The sequence below is a fragment of the Symphalangus syndactylus genome, chromosome 13 (assembly GCF_028878055.3).
Source record: "Symphalangus syndactylus isolate Jambi chromosome 13, NHGRI_mSymSyn1-v2.1_pri, whole genome shotgun sequence".
Classification (NCBI taxonomy): domain Eukaryota; kingdom Metazoa; phylum Chordata; class Mammalia; order Primates; family Hylobatidae; genus Symphalangus; species Symphalangus syndactylus.
In genome coordinates this window covers 50,302,886-50,322,339 of record NC_072435.2, presented here as the reverse complement: position 1 = coordinate 50,322,339, position 19,454 = coordinate 50,302,886, and the positions used below count along the sequence as shown (strand labels likewise).

At 39.7% G+C, this 19,454-nt stretch overlaps 1 pseudogene; it reads left to right on the top strand.

Moving 5' to 3' along the window:
- The window catches only part of LOC134732168 (uncharacterized), an 89,796-nt pseudogene that overhangs the window by 60,123 nt on the left and 10,219 nt on the right, over nt 1–19,454 (top strand).

Here is a 19,454-nt window from a genome sequence, read left to right as displayed (position 1 = left end):
TGCAGATTTTAAATGAAGAGTGTTTCCAGGCTGGGTGCGGTGGCTCATGCTTGTAATCCCAGCAGTTTGGGAGGCTAAGCTGGGCAGATCATGAGGTCAGGAGATCAAGACAATGGTGAAACCTCGTCTCTACTAAAAATACAAAAAATTAGCCAGGCATGGTGTCGGGCACCTGTAGTCTCATCTACTCGGAGAGGCTGAGGCAGGAGAATGGCATGAACCCGGGAGGCAGAGCTTGCAGTGAGCCGAGTTTGCACCACTGCACTCCAACCTGGGTGACAGAGTGACACTCCATCTCAAAAAAAAAAAAAGAGTGTTTCCAAACTGCTCAATCGAAATGTTCAAATGTGTTAGATGAATGCACCCATCATGAAAAAGTTTGTCAGAATCCTGTCTAGTTTTTATGTGAAGATATTCCCTTTTCCACATTGGGCCTCAAAGCACTCAAAATGTCGACTTGCAGATTCCACTAAAAGAGTGTTTCTTAACTGCTCAATCAAAAGAAAGGTTCACCTCTGTGAGATGAGTGCATACATCACAAAGAAGTTTGTCAGAATGCTTTTCTCTAGTTTTCATGTGAAGATATTCCCTTTTCCACAATTGTCTTCACAGCGCTCCAAATGTCCACTTGCAGATTGTTCAGAAAGAGTTTTCCCAAACTGCTCAATGGAAAGTAAGTTTAAACTCTGAGAGTTGATTGCACCCATCACAAAGAAGTTCATCAGAATGCTTCTGTCTGGTTTTTATGTGAAGATATTCGCTTTTCCATAAAGGGCCTCAAACGCTCCAAATGTCCACTTGCAGATCCTACAGAAAGAGTGGTTCCAAGCTGCTCTGTCAGAATTAAGGTTCAACTCTGTGAGATGAAAGCACCCGTCATGAAGTAGTTGGTCAGAATGCTTCTGTCTACTTTTTATGTGAGGATATCCTGTTTTCCACAAGGGGCCTCAAAGCGCTCCAGAAATCCACTTGCACATTCTAAATAAAGAGTGTTTCCAAACTGCTCAATTGAAAGAAAGGTTCCACTCTGTGAGATGAATGCAACCATCACAAAGAAGTTTGTCAGAGTGCTTCTCTCCAGGTTTTATGTGAAGATACTCCCTTTTCCACAATGGCCCTCAGAGCATTCCAAATGTCCACTAGCAGATTCTGCAGAAAGAGTGTTTCCAAACTCCTCAATTGAAAGGTTCAACTCTGTGAGATTAATGCACCCTTCACAAGGAAGTTTGTCAGACTGCTTCTCTCCAGTTTTTATGTGAAGATATTCCCAATTCCACAATGGGCCTCAAAGAGTTCCAAATGTGCATTTGCAGATTCTACAGAAAGAGGGTGTCCAAACTGCTAAATCAATGGAAAGGTTCGACTCTGTGAGTTGAATGCATGCATTGCAGAGAAGTTTCTCAGAATGCTTATGGATAGTTTTTATGTGAATATACTGTTTTTCATATTAGGCCCCAAAGCGCTCAAATGTCCACTTGCAGATTCTACAGAAAGAGTGTTTCCAAACTGCTCAATGGAAACAAAGATTCAAATCTGGGACAGGAATGCACCCATCACCAAGAAGTCTGGTCAGAATGCTTCTGTCTAGTTTTTATGTGAAGATATTCTGTTCTCTATATTAGGCCTCAAAGTGCTCCAAATGTCCACTGGCAGATTATACAGAGAGTTTCCAAACTGCTCATTGGAAAGAAACTTTCAACTCTGTGCATTGAATGCACCCATCACAAAGTTTGTCAGAATGCTTCTGTCTAGTTTTTATGTGAAGATATTCCATTTTCCACAATGGGCCTAAAAGTGCTCTAAATGTCCACTTGCAGATTCTACAGAAAAAGTGTTTCCAAACTGCTTCTTCAAAAGAAACATTCAACTCTGGAAGATGAATGCACCCATCACCAAGAAGTTTGTCAGAATGCTTCTGTCTAGTGTTTTTTTGAAGATATTCTCTTTTCCACAATGGGCCTCAAAGCGCTCCAAATGTCCACTTGCAGATTCTACAGTAAGAGAGTTTCCAAACTTCTCAATTGACAAAAAGTATCAACTCTGTGCATTGAATGCACACATCACATAGAAGTTTGTCACAATGCTTCTGTCTAGTTTTTATGTGAAGATATTACCTGTTCTACTATGAACCTCAAAGCACTGCCATTGTCGACTTGTAGATTCTACAGAGTGTTTCCAAAGTGCTCAATAGATAGAAAGCTTCAACTCTATGCCATGAATGCCTCCATCACAAAGAAGATTCTCAGAATGATTTTGTCTTGTTTTTATGTGAAGATATTTCTTTTCCACAATGGGCTTCAAAGCTCTCCAAATGTCCACTTGCAGATTCTACATAAAGAGTGTTTCCAAAGAGCTCAATCGAAAGAAACTTTCCAATCTGTGTGATGAATGCACCCTTCACAAGGATTGTGTGTCAGAATGCCTCTTTACTGTTTCTTTGTGAAGATATTTCCTTTTACATCATGGGCCTCAAAGCAATCAAAATGTCCACTTGCAGATTCTACAGAAAGTGTGCTTCCAAATTGCTCAATCAAAAGAAAGGTGCAGCTCTGTGATATGAATGCACCCATCCCAAAGAAGTTTGTCAGAATGCATCTCTCTAGTTTTTGTGTGACGATATTGTCTTTTCCACAATAGGCTTCAAAGCGTTCCAAATATCCACCTGTAGAATCTACAAAAAGACTGTTTCCACACTGCTCAATCAAAAGAAAAGTTCAACTCTGTGTGATGAATGCACTCATCACAAAGAAGTTTGTCAGAATGCTTCTGTCTTACATTTTGTGAAGATATTCCCTTTAACACAATGGGCATAAAAGGCTCTCAAATGCCCACTTGCAGATTCTACAGAAAGAGTGTTTCCAAACTGCTGAGTCAAAGAGAATATCAACTCTGTAAAATGAATGCACTCATCACAAAGAAGTTTGTCAGAATGCTTCTGTCTAGTGTATATGTGAAGATATTCTCTTTTCCACAGTGGGCCTCAAAATGCTCCAAATGTCCACTTGCAGATTCTACAGAAAGAGTGTTTCCAAACTGCTCGATAGAAAGAAATGTTCAACTCTGTAAGATGAATGGACTCATCACAAAAATGTTTGTCAGAATGCCTCTGTCTACTTTTTGTGTGAAGATATTCCATTTTCAACATTGGGCCTCGAAGCTCTCCAAATGTCCACTTGTAGATACTACAGAAAGAGTGTTTCCAAACTGCTCAATTGAAGGAAAGGTTCAACACTGTCAAATTAATGCACCCATCCCAAAGGAGCTTTTCAAAATGCGTCTCTCTAATTTGCATTTGAAGATATTCCCTTTTCCACAATGGACCTCAAAGTGCTCCAAATATCCACTTCCAGATTCAACAGAAAGAGAGTTTCCAAACTGCTCAATTGAAAGAAAGGTTCAACCCTGTGAGATGAATGTACCCATCACACAGGAGCTTGTCAGAATGATTCTTTCTAGTTTTATGTGAAGATATTCTCTTTTCTTCAATGGGCCTCAAAGCTCTCCAAATGTCCACTTGCAGATCCTACAAAAAGAGTGTTTCCAAACTGCTCAATTGAAAGAAGTTTCAACTCTGTGTGTTGAATGCAACCATCACAAAGAAGTTTGTCAGAATGCTTCTCTCTAATTTTTATGTGAAGATATTCCTTTTTTCACAATGGCCCTGAAAGTGCTCCAAAAGTCCACTTACAGATTCTACAGGAAGAGTGTTTCCAAACTGCTCAATTGAAAGAAAGGTTTAACTCTTTGCAATGAATGCACCCATCACAGTGAAGTTTCTCAGAATGTTTTTGTCTGGTTTTTATGTGAAGATACTCCCTTTTCCACAATGGGCCTCAAAGCACTCCAAATATCCACTTGCAGATTCTACAGAAAGAGTGTTTCCAAACTACTGAAGTGAAAGAAAGCTTCTACTGTTTGAGATGAATGCCCCCATCACAAATAAGTTTGTCAGAATGCTTCTGTCTGGTGTATATGTGAAGATATTATCTTTTCCACCATGGGTCTCAAAGTGCTCCAAATGTCCACTTGCAGATTCTACAGAAAGAGTGTTTCCAAACAGCTCAATCCAAACAAAGGTTCAACTCAGTGGGATGAATGCACCCATCACAAAGGACTTTGTCAGAATGCTTTTGTCGTTTTTATGTGATGATACTCCATTTTCCCCAGTGCCTCAAAGTGCTCCAAATATCCACATGCATGTTCTACAGAAAGAGAGTTTGCAAACTGCATAATCAAAAGAAAGGTTCAACTCTCTGAGATGAATGCACCCAACACAAAGAAGTTTCTCAGAATGCTTCTGTCTAGTTTTTATGTGAAGATATTCCCTTTTCGACAATGGGCTTCAAAGAGCTCGAAATGTCCACTTTCAGATTCTACAGAAAGAGTGCTTCCAAACTGATCAATCAAAAGAAAGGTTCAAATCTGTGAGATGAATGCACCCATCACAAAGGAGTTTGTTTGAATGCTTCTGTCTAGCTTTTATGTGAAGATATTCCCTTTTCCACCATGGGACTCAAAATGCTCCAAATGTCCACTTGCAGATTCTACAAAAAGAGAGTTTCAAAATTGCTCAATGCAAAGAAAGCTTCAACCCTGCGAGATGAATGAAACCATCACAAAGAGGTTTGTCAGAATGCCTCTGTCTAGTTTTTATGTGAAGATATCCCCTTTTCCACAATGAGCCTCAAAACCCTAGAAATGTCCACTTGCAGATCCTGCAGGAAGAGCTTTTCCAAACGGCTGAACTGAAAGCAAGGTTCAACTCTGTCACTTGAATGCACACATCACAAAGAAGTTTGTCAGAATGCATATGTCTAAGTTTTATGTGAAGATGTTCCCTTTTCCACAAGTGGCCTCAAAGTGCTCCAAATGTCCACTTGCAGATTTTACAGGAAGAGAGTTTCCAAACTACTCAGTCAAAAGAAATGTCAAACTCTGCGAGATGAATGCACCCATCTCAAAAAAGTTTGAGAGAAACTTCTGTATAGTATTTATGTGAACATATTGCATTTTCCACAAATGGCCTGAAAGAGCTCCAAATGTCCACTTTCAGATTGTACGAAAGAGTGTCTCCAAACTGCTAACTTGAAAGAAAGGTTCAACACTGTGAGATGAATGCACTCATCACAAAGAAGTTTGTCAGAATGCTTCTGTCTAGTTTTTATGTGAAGATATTCCCTTTTCTACAATGGGCCTCAAACCGCTCCAAATGTCCCCTGGCGGATTCTACAGAAAGAGTGTTTCCAAACTGCTCAATCAAAAGAAAGGTTCAACTCTGTGAGATGATTGCATTATCACAAAGAAGTTTGTCAGAATTCTTCTGTCTAGTTTTTATGTGAAGATATTGCCTTTTCCACAATGGGCCTCAAAGCGCTCCAAATGTCCAATTGCAGATACTACAGAAAGAGGGTTTCCAAACTGCACCATTGAAAGAAAGGTTCAACTCTGTGAGTTGAATGCACCCATCATAAAGAAGTTTGTCAGAATGCTTCTGTCCAGTTTTTTTGTGAAGATATTCCCTTTTCCACAGTGGGCCTGAAAGTGCTCCAAAAGTACACTTGCAGATTCTACAGAAACAGTGTTTCAAACTGCTCAAATGAAAGAAAGGTTCAACTCTGTGCAATCAATGCACCCATCACAGAGAAGTTTGTCAGAATGCTTCTGTCTAGTTTTTATGTGAAGATATTCCCTTTTCCTCAATGGGCCTCAAAGCGCTCCAAATGTCCACTTGCAGATTCTTCAGAAAGAGTGTTTCCAAACTGCTCAATTGAAAGGATGGTTCAACTCTGTGCAATGGATGCACCAATTACAAAGAAGTTTGTCAGAAGGCTTCTTTCTAGTTTTTATGTGAATATATCCCCATTTCCACAATCGGCCTCAAAGCGCTCCAAATGTCCACTTGCAGATTCTACAGAAAGAGTGTTTCCAAACTGCTAAATTGAAAGAAAGTTTCGACTCAGTGGGATGAATGCACCCATCAGAAAGCAGTTTGTCAGAATGATTCTGCCTAGTTTTTATATGAAGATATTCCCTTTTCCACAATGGGCCTCAAAGCACTACAAACGTCCTCTGGCAGATTCTACAGAAAGAGTGTTCCCAAACTGCTCAATTGAAAGAAAGGCTGAAGTCTGTGAGATGAATGCACCCATCACAAAGAAGTTTGTCAGAATGCTTCTGTCTTTTATATGAAGATATTCCCTTTTCCACAATGGGCCTCAAAGTGCTCCAAATATCCACTTGCAGATTCTACTGAAAGAGAGTTTTCCAAACTGCTCAATCAATAGAAAAGTTCAACTCTGTGGGATGAATGCACCCATCAAAAGGAAGTTTGTCATAATACTTCTGTCTAGTTTTTATGTGAAGATATTCCCTTTTCCACAGTGAGCTTCAAAGTGCTCCAAATGTCCTCTTGCACATTCTACAGAAAGAGGGTTTCCAAACTGCTCCATTGAAAGAAAAGTTCACCTCGGTGAGATGAATATACCCATCACAAAAAAAGTTTGTCAGAATGCTTCTGTCTAATTTCTATGCAAAGATATTCCCTTTTCCACAATGGGCCTCAAAGCTCTCCACATGTCCCCTTGCAGATTCGACAGAAAGAGTGTTTCCAAGCTGCTCAATGGAAGGAAAGTTTCAACTCTGTGGGACGAATGCACCCATCACAAAGAGGTTTGTCAGAATGATTCTCTCTAGTTTTTATGTGAAGATATTCCCTTTTCCACAATGGGTTTAAAAGTGCTCCAAATGTCCACTTGCACATTCTACAAAAAGAGTGTTTACAAACTGCTCAATCTAAAGAAAGTTTCAACTCTGTGAGATCAATGCACCCATCACAAAGAAGTTTGTCAGAATGCTTCTGTCTAGATTTTATGTGAGGATATTACCTTTTCCACAATGGGCCTCAAAGCACTCCAATTGTCCACTTACAGATTCTACAGAAAGTGTTTCCCAACTGCTCAATCGAAAGAAAGGTACAACTCTTTGAAGTGAATGCCCCCATCATAAAAAAGTTTGTCAGAATGCTTCTGTCTAGTTGTAATGTGAAGATATTCCGTTTTTCAGAATAGTCTTCAAAGCGCTCCAATTGTCCACTAGCAGATCCTACACCAAGTGTGTTTCCAAAATGCTCAATTGAAACAAAGGTTCAACTCTGCTAGATGAATGCACCAATCACAAAGAAGTTTGTCAGAATGCTTCTGTCAAATTTATATGTGGCCGGGCGCGGTGGCTCACGCTTGTAATCCCAGCACTTTGGGAGGCCGAGGCGGGCGGATCACGAGGTCAGGAGATCGAGACCACGGTGAAACCCCGTCTCTACAAAAAAAATACAAAAAATTAGCCGGGCGCGGTGGCGGGCGTCTGTAGTCCCAGCTACTCGGAGGCTGAGGCAGGAGAATGGCGTGAACCCAGGAGGCGGAGCTTGCAGTGAGCCGAGATTGCGCCACTGCACTCTAGCCCGGGCGACAGAGCGAGACTCTGTCTCAAAAAAAAAAAAAAAAAAAATTTATATGTGAAGATATTCCGTGTTCCACAATGGGTCTCAAAGTGCTCCAAATGTCCACTTCCAGATTCTACAGAAGGAGGTTTTCCAAACAGCTCAATGGAAAGAAAGGTTCAACTCTGCAAGATGAATGCACCCAATCAAAAGAAGTTTGTCAGTAGGATTCTGTCTGTTTTTATCTGAAGATATTCCCTTTTTCACCATGAGCCGCAATGCACTCCAAATGTCCACTTGGAGATTCTACAGAAAAAGTGTTTCCAAACTGCTCAATTGAAAGAAAATTTCAACTCTGTGAGGTGAATGCACCCATCACAAAGAAGTTTGTCAGAATGCTTCTGTCTAGTTTTTATGTGAAGATATTTCCTTTTACACAATGGGCCTCAAAGCATTCCAAATGTCCACTTGCAGATCCTACAGAAAGAGTGTTTGCAAATTGCTCCATGGAATGAAAGGTTCAACTCTGAGAGATGAATGCACCCATCACAAAGTAGTTTGTCAGAATGCTTCTGTCTAATTTCTATGTGAAGATATTCCCTTTTCCACAATGGGCCTCAAAGCACTCCAAATGTCCATTGCAGATTCTACAGAAAGAGTGTTTCCAAATTGCTCAATGGAAAGAAATGTTCAACTCTGTGGGAAGAATGTGTACATCACAAAGAAGTTTGACAGAACCCTTCTGGCTAGTTTTTATGTGAAGATATTCTGTTTTCCTCATAGGGCCTCAAAGCGCTCCAAAACTCCACTTGCAGATTCTACAAAAATTGTGTTACCAAACTGCTCAATCAAAAGAAAGGTTCAACTCTCTGAGATGAATGCACCCATCACAAAGAAGTCTTTCAGAATGGTTCTGTCTAGTTTTTAGGTGAAGATATTCCCATTTCTGCAATGTGCCCCAAAGCACTCCAAATGTCCTCTTGCAGGTACTACAGAAAGAATGTTTCCAAACTGCTCAATCAAAAGAAAGTTTCAAACCTGTGAGATCAATGCACCGATCACAAAGAACTTTGTCACAATGATTATGTCTAGTTTTTATGTGACGATATTCCCTTTTCCACAATAGGCCTCAAAGCACTCCAAATGTCCACTTGCAGAATCCACAGAAAGAGTGTTTCAAAACTGCTCAATGGAAAGAAAGTTTCAACTCCATGAGATGCATGTACGCATCACAAAGAAGTTTGTCAGAGTGCGTGTTTCTAATTTTTATGTGAAGATATTCCCTTTTCCACAAGCGGCCTCAAAGTGCTCCAAATATCCATTTGCAGATTCTACAGAAAGAGTGTTTCCAAACTGCTCAATGGAAATAAAGGTTAAACTATGTGCAATGAATGCACCCATCACAAAGAAGAGTCTCAGTATGCTTCTGTCTAGTTTAATGTGAAGATATTTCCTTTTCCACAATGACCCTCAAAATGCTCCAAATGTCCAATTACAGATTCTAAAGAAAGAGTGTTTCCAAACTGCTAACTCGAAAGAAAGGTTCAACACTGTGAGATGAATGCACCCATCACAAAGAAGTTTGTCAGAATGCTTCTGTCTAGTTTTTATGTGAAGATATTCCCTTTTCCACAATGGGCCTCAAACCGCTCCAAATGTCCCCTGGCGGATTCTACAGAAAGAGTGTTTCCAAACTGCTCAATCGAAAGAAAGATTCAACTCTGTGAGATGATTGCACTGCCACAAAGATGTTTGTCAGAATTCTTCTGTCTAGTTTTTATGTGAAGATATTTCCTTTTCCACAATGGGCCTCAAAGCGCTCCAAATGTCCACTTGCAGATACTACAGAAAGAGGGTTTCCAAACTGCACCATTGAAAGAAAGGTTCAACTCTCTGAGTTGAATGCACCTATCATAAAGGAGTTTGTCAGAATGCTTCTGTCTAGTTTTTATGTGAAGGTATTCTCTTATCCACAATTGGCCTCGAAGTGCTCTAAATGTCCACTTGCAGATTCGACAGAAAGAGTGTATCCAAAATGCTGAATTGAATGAAAATTTCAATTCTTTGAGGTGAATTGAAGGTTGTCAAAGAAGGTTGTCAGGATGCTTATGTCTAATTTTTGTGAGAAGATACTCCCTATTCCACAATGAACCTCAAAGCCTTCCAAATGTCCACTTGCAGAGTGGTGTTTGTCAGAATACTTCTGTCAAATTTATATGTGAAGATATTCCGTGTTCCACAATGGGTCTCAAAGTGCTCCAAATGTCCACTTCCAGATTCTACAGAAGGAGGTTTCCCAAACAGCTCAATGGAAAGAAAGGTTCAACTCTGCAAGATGAATGCACCCTCTACAGAGAGTGTTCCCAAACACTCTCTGTAGAGTGTTCCCAAACGATTAAATTGAAAAAAAAGTTCAACACTGTAAGATGAATACACCCATCACAAAGAAGTTTTTCAGAATGCTTCTGTCTAGTTTTTATGTGAAGATATTGCCTTTTCCACAATGGGCCTCAAAGTGCTCACAGTGTCCACTTGCACATTCTACAGAAAGAGTTTTTCCAAACTGCTCAATTGAAACAAAGGTTCACCTCTGAGAGACGAATGCACCCATCATAAAGAAGTTTGTCTGAATGCTTCTGTCTAGTTTTATGTGAAGATATTCCCTTTTCCAAAATGGGCCTCAAAGCACTCCAAATATCCACTTGCAGATTCTAAAGAAAGAGTGTTTCCAAACTGCTCCATTGAAAGAAAAGTTGAACTCTGTGAGATGAATGCCCCATCCAAAGAAGTTTGTGGGAATACTTCTGTCTAGTGTTTATGTGAAGATATCCTCTTTTCCAAAACAGGCCTCAAATGCTCCAAATCTCCATTTGCAGATTCTACAGAAAGACTGTTTACAAACTGCTCAATTGAAAGATAATTTCGACTCAGTGACATGAATGCACCATCACAAAGAAGTTTGTCAGAATGCTTCTGTCTAATTTTTATGTGAAGATATTTCCTATTCCACAATGGGCCCCAAAGCCCTCCAAATGTCCACTTGCAGATTCTACAGGAAGAGTGTTTCCAATCTGCTCAATCGAAAGAAATGCTCAACTCTCTGAGATGAATGCAGCCAACACAAAAATTTTCTCAGAATGCTTCTGTCTATTTTTTATGTGAAGATATTCCCTTTTCCACAATGGGCTTCAAAGCGCTCGAAATATCCACTTTCAGATTCTACAGAAAGAGTGCTTCCAAACTGCTCAATCAAAAGAAAGATTCAAATCTGTGAGATGAATGCACCCATCACAAAGGAGTTTGGCAGAATGCTTCTGTCTAGTTTTTATGTGAAGATATTCCCTTTTCCACAAAGGGACGCAAAACGCTCCAAATGTCCACTTGCAGATTCTACAGAAAGAGTGTTTCCATACTGCTCAATTGAAAGAAAGTTACACCTCTGTGAGGTGAATGCACCCATCATAAAGAAGTTTGTCAGAATACTTTTGTCTAGTTTTTATGTAAAGATATTGCCTTACCGACAATGGGCCACAGAGAGCTTCAAAAGTCCACTTGTAGATGCTACACAAAGGGTGTTTCCAAACTGCTCCATTGAAAGAAGGGTTCAACACTGTGAGATGAAAGCCCTCATCACAAAGAAGTTTTTCAGAATTCTTCTGTCTAGTGTTTATGTGAGGATATTCCCTTTTCCACAATGGGCCTCAAAGCACTCCAAATGTCCACTTGCAGATTCTATAGATAGACTGTTTCCAAACTGCTCCATTGAAAGAAAGGTTCAACTCTGTGAGATGAATGCATGCATCACAAAGAAGTTTCTCAGAATGCTTCTGTCTAACTTTTATGTGAAGATATTTCCTTTTCCACAATGGGCCTCAAAGCACTCCAAATGTCCATTTGCAGATTCTACAGAAAGAGTGTTTCCAAACTACTCCATTGAAAGAAAATTTGAACTTTGTGAGATGAATGCCCCCATCACAAAGAAGTTTGTCAGAATACTTCTTTCTAGTGTTTATGTGAAGATATTCTCTTTTCCACAATGGGCCTCAAACGCACCAAATGTCCACTTGCAGATTATACAGAAAGAGTGTTTTCAAACAGCTCAATTGAAAGATAATTTTGACTCAGTGAGATGAATGCAACCATCACAAAGAAGTTTGTCACTATGCTTCTGTCTAACTTTTATGTGAAGATATTTCCTTTTCCACAATGGGCCTCAAAGCACTCCAAATGTGCACTTGCAGATTCTACAGAATGAGTGTTTCCAAACTGCTTAGTTGAAAGAAAGGTTCAACTCTGTGAGATGAATGCACCCATCACAAAGAAGTTTGTCTGAATGCTACTCTCTAGTTTTTATGTGAAGATACACCCTTTTCTACAATGGGCCTCAAAGAGTTCCAAATGTCCACTTGCAGATTTTACAGAAATAGTTTTTACAAACTGCTCAATTGAAAGAAACGTTCAACTCCGTGAGATGAATGCACCCATCTTGGAGAAGTTTATCAGAATGCTTCTGTCTAGTTTTTATGTGAAGATATTACTTTATCCATAATCGGCCACAAAGCGCTCCAAATGTCCACTTGCAGATGCTATAGAAAGAGTGTTTCCAAACTGCTATATAAAAAGAAAGGTTCAACTCTCTGAGATGAATGCATCCATCACAAAGAAGTTTGTCAGAATGCTTCTGTCTAGTTTTTATGTAAAGATATTTCCTTTTCCACAATAGGCCTCAAAGCACTCCAAATGTCCACTTGCAGATACTACAGAAAGACTGTTTCCAAACTGCTAAATCAAAAGTACTGTTCAACTCTGTGAGATGAATGCACCCATCACCAAGAAGTTTGTCAGAATGGTTTTTGAGTTTCTGTGTGAAGATATTCCCTTTTCCACAATGGGCTTCAAAGTGCTCGAAATGTCCACTTTCAGATTCTACAGAAAGAGTGTTTCAAAACTGCTCAATTGAAAGAATTTTTCAACTCTGTGAGATGAATGCACCCATCACAAAGAAGTTTGTCAGAATGCTTCAGTCTAATTTTTATGTGAAGATATTCCCTTTTCCACTGTGGGCCTCAAAGCGCTCCAAATGTCCACTTGCAGATTCTACAGAAAGAGTATTTCCAAACTGATCAATCTAAAGAAATCTTCAACTCTGTGAGATAAATGCACCCATCACAAAGAAGTTTGTCAGAATGCTTCTGTCTAGTTTTTATGTGAAGATACTGCCTTTTCCACAGTGGGCCACAAAGTGCTCCAAATGTCCACTTGTGGATTCTACAGAATGAGTGTTTCCAAATAACTCAGTTGAAAGAAAGTTTCAACTCTGCGACGTGAATGCACCCATCACAAAGAAGTTTGTCTGAATGCTACTCTCTAGTTTTAATGTGAAGATATTGACTTTTCCACAATGGGCCTCACAGTATTCCAAATGTCCACTTGCAGATTTTACCAAAATAGTTTTTACAAACTGCTCAATTGAAAGAAAGGTTCACCTCTGTGCGATGCATGCACCCATCACAAAGAACTTTGTCAAAATTCTTCTCTCTACTTTTTATGTGAAAATATTCCCTTTTCCACAATGGGCCTCAAAGCGCTCAAAATGGCCACTTGCAGATTCTACAGAGAGTGTTTCCAAGCTGCTATATTGATAGAAAAGTTCAACTCTGTGAGACGAATGCTCCAATCACAAAGAAGTTTTTCAGAATTCTTTTTTCTAGTTTTTATATGAAGATATTCCCTTTTCCACAATGGGCCTCAAAGCGCTCCAAAGTCCACTTGCAGATACTACAGAGTGTTTCCAAACTGCAGAATTGAGAGATAGGTTCAACTCTGTGAGATGAGTGCAACCCTCAGAAAGAAGTTTTTCAGAAAGATTCTGTCTAGTTTTTATGTGAAGATATTCCCTTTTCCTCAATGGGCTTCAAACCTCTCCAATTGTCCACTACAGATTACACAGAGAGAGGGTTTCCAAACTGTTCAATCTAAAGCAAGTTTCAACTCTGTGAGATGAATGCACACATCACAAAAAACTTTCTCAGAATGCTTCTTTCTAGTTTTTATGGGAAGGTATTCCCTTTTCCACAATGGGCCTCTAAGCGTTCCAAATGTCCACTTTCAGATTCTACAAAAAGAGTGTTTCCAAACTGCACAATGGAAAGATATGTTCTACTCGGTGAGATGAATGCATCCATCACAAAGAATTTTCTCAGAATGAGTCTGTCTAGTTTTTATATGAAGTTATTCCCTTTCCCACAGTGGGCCTCAAAGGACTCCAAGTGTCCAATTGCTGATTCTACAGAAAGAGTGTCTCCAAGCTGCTCAATCGAAAGAAAGATTCAACTCTGTGAGATGAATGCACCCATCACAAAAAAGCTTGTCAGAATTCTTCTGTGTAGTTTTTAAGTGAAGATATTCCCTTTTTCCCAATGGGCCTCAAATTGCTCCAAATGTCCACTTGCAGATTTTACAGAAAGAGTGTTTCAAAACTACTCAATTGATAGAAAGATTCACCTCTGTGAGTTGAAGGCACCCCTCACAAAGAAATTTGTCAGAATGCTTCTATTTAGTTTTTATTTGAAGATATTCCCTTTTCCACAACAGGCCTCAAAACGCTCAAAATTTCCACTTGCAGATACTACAGAAAGAGTGTTTCCAAACTGCTCAATTGAAAGAAAGAATCAACTCTGTGAGATGAATGCACCCATTGCAAAGAAGTTTGTCAGAATGCTTCTATTTTTTATTTGAAGTTATTCCGTTTTTCACAATGTGCCTCAAAGTGCTCCAAATGTCCACTTGCAGACTCTACAGAAAGAGGGTTTCCAAACTGCTCAATTGAAAGAAATGTTCAACTCTGTGAGATGAATGCCCCCGTCACAGAGAAGGTTGTCAGAACGCTTCTGTCTTTTTTTAAGTGAAGATATTCCCTTTTCCAGAATGGGCCACAAAGCGTTCAAAATGTCCGAAAGCATATTTTACTGAAAGAGTGTTTCCCAACTGCACAACTGAAAGAAAAGTTCAACTCTGTGAGATGAATGCACCCATCCCAAAAAGTCTGTCAGAATATTTCTCTCTGGTTTTTATGTGAAGGCATTCCCTTTTCCACAATAGGCCTGAAATCACTCCAAATGTCCACTTGCAGAATCTACAGAAAGAACGTTTCCCAACTGCTCAACTGAAGGAAAGTTTCAGCTCTGTGAGATGAATGCACCCATCAGAAAGAAGTTTGTCAGAATGCCTCTGTCTAGTTTTTATGTGAAAATATTCCATTTTCCACAATGGGCCTCAAAGAGCTCCAAATGTCCACTTGCAGATTCTACAGAAAGAATGTTGCCAAGCTGCTCAATTGAAAGAAACGTTCAACTCCATGAGATGAATGCACCCTTTACAAAGGAGTTTGTCAGAATGCTTCTGTCTAGTTTTTACGTAAAGATATTTATTTTTCCACAATGGGCCTCAAAGCACTCCTAATGTCCACTTTCAGTTTCTACAGAAAGAGTGTTTCCAAATGGCTCAATCAAAAGAAATTTTCAACTCTGTGGTGTGAATGCACCCATCACGAAGAAGGTTGTCAGAATGCTTCTGTCTTTTTTTATGTGAAGATATTCCCCTTTCCACAATGGGCCACAAAGTGTTCAAAATGTCCACATGCAGATTTTACTGAGTGTTTCCCAGTTGCACAATTGAAAGAAAAGTTCAACTCCATGAGATGAATGCACCCATCCCAAAAAGTTTGTCAGAATGCTTCTGTCTAGTTTTTATGTGAAGATATCCCCTTTTCCACAATAGGCCTGAAATCACTCCAAATGTCCACTTGCAGAATTCTACAGAAAGAGGGTTTCGAAACTGTTAAATCGAAAGAAAGTTTCAACTCTGTGAGATGAATGCACCCATAACAAAGTGGTTTGTCAGAATGCTTCTGTCTACTTTTATTTGAAATTATTCCCATTTCCACAATGGGCGTCAAAGCACTCCAAATGTCCACTTACAGATTCTACAGAAAGAGGATTTCCACACTGCTCAATCGAAAGAATGGTTCAACCTGTGAGATGAATGCACCCATCACAAAGAAGTTTATCAGAATGAGTCTGTCTAGCTTTTATGTGAAGATATTCCCTTTTCCACAGTGGGACTCAGAGCCCTCCAAATATTCACTTGCAGATTCTACAGAAAGAGTGTTTCCATGCTGCTCTATCGAAAGAAACGTTCAACTCTGTGAGATGAATGCACCCATCACAAAGAAGTTTGTCAGAATTCTTCTGCTACTTTTTAAGTGAAGATAATCCCTTTTCCCCAATGGGCCTCAAAGTGCTCCAAATGTCCACTTGCAGATACTACACAAAGAGTGTTTCCAAACTGTTCAATCGAAAGAAAGGTTGAACGATCTGAGATGAATGCACCCATGACAAAGAAGTTTGTCAGAATGCTTCTGTCCTTTTTTTTGTGAAGATATTCCCTTTCCAAAATGGGCCTCAATGAGCTCCAAATGTCCACTTGGAGATTCTGCTGAAAGAGTGTTTCCAAACTGCTCAATCGAAAGATACTTTCAAGTCTGTGAGATGAACGCACACATCACAAAGTAGTTTTTCTTTTTTTTTAATTATTATTATACTTTAAATTTTAAGGTACATGTGCACAATGCGCAGGTTTGTTACATATGTATCCATGAGCCATGTTGCTTTGCTGCACCCATTGACTCGTCATTTAGCACTAGGTATATCTCCTAATGCTGTCCCTCCCCCCTCCCCCCACCCCAGAGCAGTCCCCAGAGCATGATGTTCCCCTTCCTGGGTCCATGTGTTCTCATCATTCAATTCCCACCTATGAGTGAGAACATGCGGTGTTTGGTTTTTTGTCCTTGTGATAGTTTACTGAGAATGATGGTTTTCAGTTTCATCCATGTCCCTACAAAGGACATGAACTCATCGTTTTTTATGGCTGCATAGTATTCCATGGTGTATATGTGCCACATTTTCTTAATCCAGTCTATTGTTGTTGGACATTTGGGTTGGTTCCAAGTCTTTGCTATTGTGAATAGTGCCACAATAAACATATGCGTGCATGTGTCTTTATAGGAGCATGATTTATAGTCCATTGGGTATATACCCAGTAATGGGATGGCTGGGTCAAATGGTATTTCTAGTTCTAGATCCCTGAGGATTCGCCACACTGACTTCCACAATGGTTGAACTAGTTTACAGTCCCACCAACAGTGTAGAAGTGTTCCCATTTCTCCACATCCTCTCCAGCACCTGTTGTTTCCTGACTTTTTAATGATGGCCATTCTAACTGGTGTGAGATGGTATCTCACTGTGGTTTTGATTTGCATTTCTCTGATGGCCAGTGATGATGAGCATTTTTTCATGTGTTTTTTGGATGCATAAATGTCTTCTTTTGAGAAGTGTCTGTTCATGTCCTTTACCCACTTTTTGATGGGGTGGTTTGTTTTTTTCTTGTAAATTTGTTTGAGTTCATTGTAGATTCTGGATATTAGCCCTTTGTCAGACGAGTAGGTTGCAAAAATTTTCTCCCATTCTGTAGGTTGCCTGTTCACTTTGATGGTAGTTTCTTTTGATGTGCAGAAGCTCTCCCCTTTATCATTTTTTATTGCACCTATTTGGTTCTTCTCTCTCTTCTTCTTCATTAGAGTTGCTAGCAGTCTATCAATTTTGTTGATCCTTTCAAAAAACGAGATCCTGGATTCATTAATTTTTTGAAGGGTTTTTTGTGTCTCTGTTTCCTTCAGTTCTGCTCGATTTTAGTTATTTCTTGCCTTCTGCTAGCTTTTGAATGTCTTTGCTCTTGCTTTTCTTGTTCTTTTAATTGTGATGTTAGGTGTCAATTTTGGATCTTTCCTGCTTTCTCTTGTGGGCAGTTAGTGCTATAAATTTCCCTCTACATACTGCTTTGAACGTGTCCCAGAGATTCTGGTATGTTGTGTCTTTGTTCTCATTGGTTTCAAAGAACATCTTTATTTCTGCCTTCATTTCATTATGTACCCAGTAGTCATTCAGGAGCAGGTTGTTCAGTTTCCATATAGTTGAGCGGTTTTGGGTGAGTTCCTTGATCCTGAGTCCTAGTTTGATTGCACTGTGGTCTGAGAGACAGTTTGTTATAATTTCTGTTCTTTTACATTTGCTGAAGAGAGCTTTACTTCCATCTATGGTCAATTTTGGAATAGGTAGTCTGTGGTGCTGAAAAAAATGTATATTCTGTTGATTTGGGGTGGGGAGTTCTGTAGATGTCTATTAGGTCTGCTTGGTGCAGAGCTGAGTTCCATTCCTGAGTATCCGTCTTAACTTTCTGTCTCGTTGATCTCTCTAATGTTGACAGTGGGGTGTTAAAATCTCCCATCATGATTGTGTGGAAGTTTAAGTCTCTTTGTAGGTCACTCAGGACTTGCTTTATGAATCTGCGTGCTCCTGTGTTGGGTGCATATATATTTAGGATAGTTAGTTCTTCTTGTTGAATTGATCCCTTTACCATTATGTAATGGCCTTCTTTGTCTCTTTTGATCTTTGTTGGTTTAAAGTCTATTTTATCAGAGACCAGGATTGCAACCCCTGCCTTTTTTGTTTTCCATTTGCTTGGTAGATCTTCCCCCATCCCTTTATTTTGAGTCTATATGTGTCTCTGCACGTGAGATGGGTTTCCTGAATACAGCACACTGATGGGACTTGACTCCTTATCCAATTTGCCAGTCTGTGTCTTTTAATTGGAGAATTTAGCCCACTTACATTTAAAGTTAATATTGTTATATGTGAATTTGATTCTGTCATTATGGTGTTAGTTGGTTATGTTGCTAATTAGTTGATGCAGTTTCTTCCTAGCCTCGATGGTCTTTACAATTTGGCATGTTTTTGCAGTGGCTGGTACCGGTTGTTCCTTTCCATGTTTAGTGCTTCCTTCAGGAGCTCTTTTAGGGCAGGCCTGGTGGTGACAAAATCACTCAGCATTTGCTTGTCTGTAAAGTATTTTATTTCTCCTTCACTTATGAAGCTTAGTTTGGCTGGATATGAAATTCTGGGTTGAAAATTCTTTTCTTTAAGAATGTTGAATATCAGCCCCCGTTCTCTTCTGGCTTTTAGAATTTCTGCCGAGAGATCAGCTGTTAGTCTGATGGGCTTCCCTTTGTGGGTAACCCGACCTTTCTCTCTGGCCACCCTTAACATTTTTTCCTTCATTACAACTTTGGTGAATCTGACAATTATGTGTCTTGGAGTTGCTCTTCTCAAGGAGTATCTTTGTGGCGTTCTGTGTATTCCCTGAACCTGAATGTTGGCCTGCCTTGCTAGATTGGGGAAGTTCTCTGGATAATATCTTAAAGAGTGTTTTCCAACTTGGTTCCATTCTCCCCATCACTTTCAGATACACCAATCAGACATAGGTTCGGTCTTTTCACATAGTTCCATATTTCTTGGAGGCTTTTTTCGTTTCTTTTTATTCTTTTCTCTCTAAACTTCTCTTCTCACTTCATTTCATTCATTTCATCTTCCATCGCTGATACCCTTTCTTCCAGTTAATCGCATCGGCTACCGAGGCTTCTACAATCTTCACGTAGTTCTCGAAACTTGGCTTTCAGCTCCATCAGCTCCTTTAACCCCTTCTTTGCATTGGTTATCTTAGTTAAACATTCTTCTGGGTTTTTTTTCAAAGTTTTTAACTTCTTTGACATTGGTTTGAATTTCCTCCTGTAGCTTGGAGTAGCTTGATTATCTGAAGCCTTCTTCTCTCAACTCATCAGTCATTCTCCATCCAGCCTTGTTCCATTACTGGTGAGGAACTGCGTTCCTTTGGAGGAGGAGAGGTGCTCTGCTTTTTAGAATTTCCAGTTTTTCTGCTCTTTTTTTCCCCCATCTTTGTGGTTTTATCTACTTTTGGTCTTTGATGATGGTGACGTACAGATGGGTTTTTGGTGTGGGTGTCCTTTCTGTTTGTTAGCTTTCCTTCTACCAGACAGGACCCTCAGCTGCAGGTCTGTTGGAGTTTCTGGAGGTCCACTCCAGACCCTGTTTTGCTTGGTGTCAGC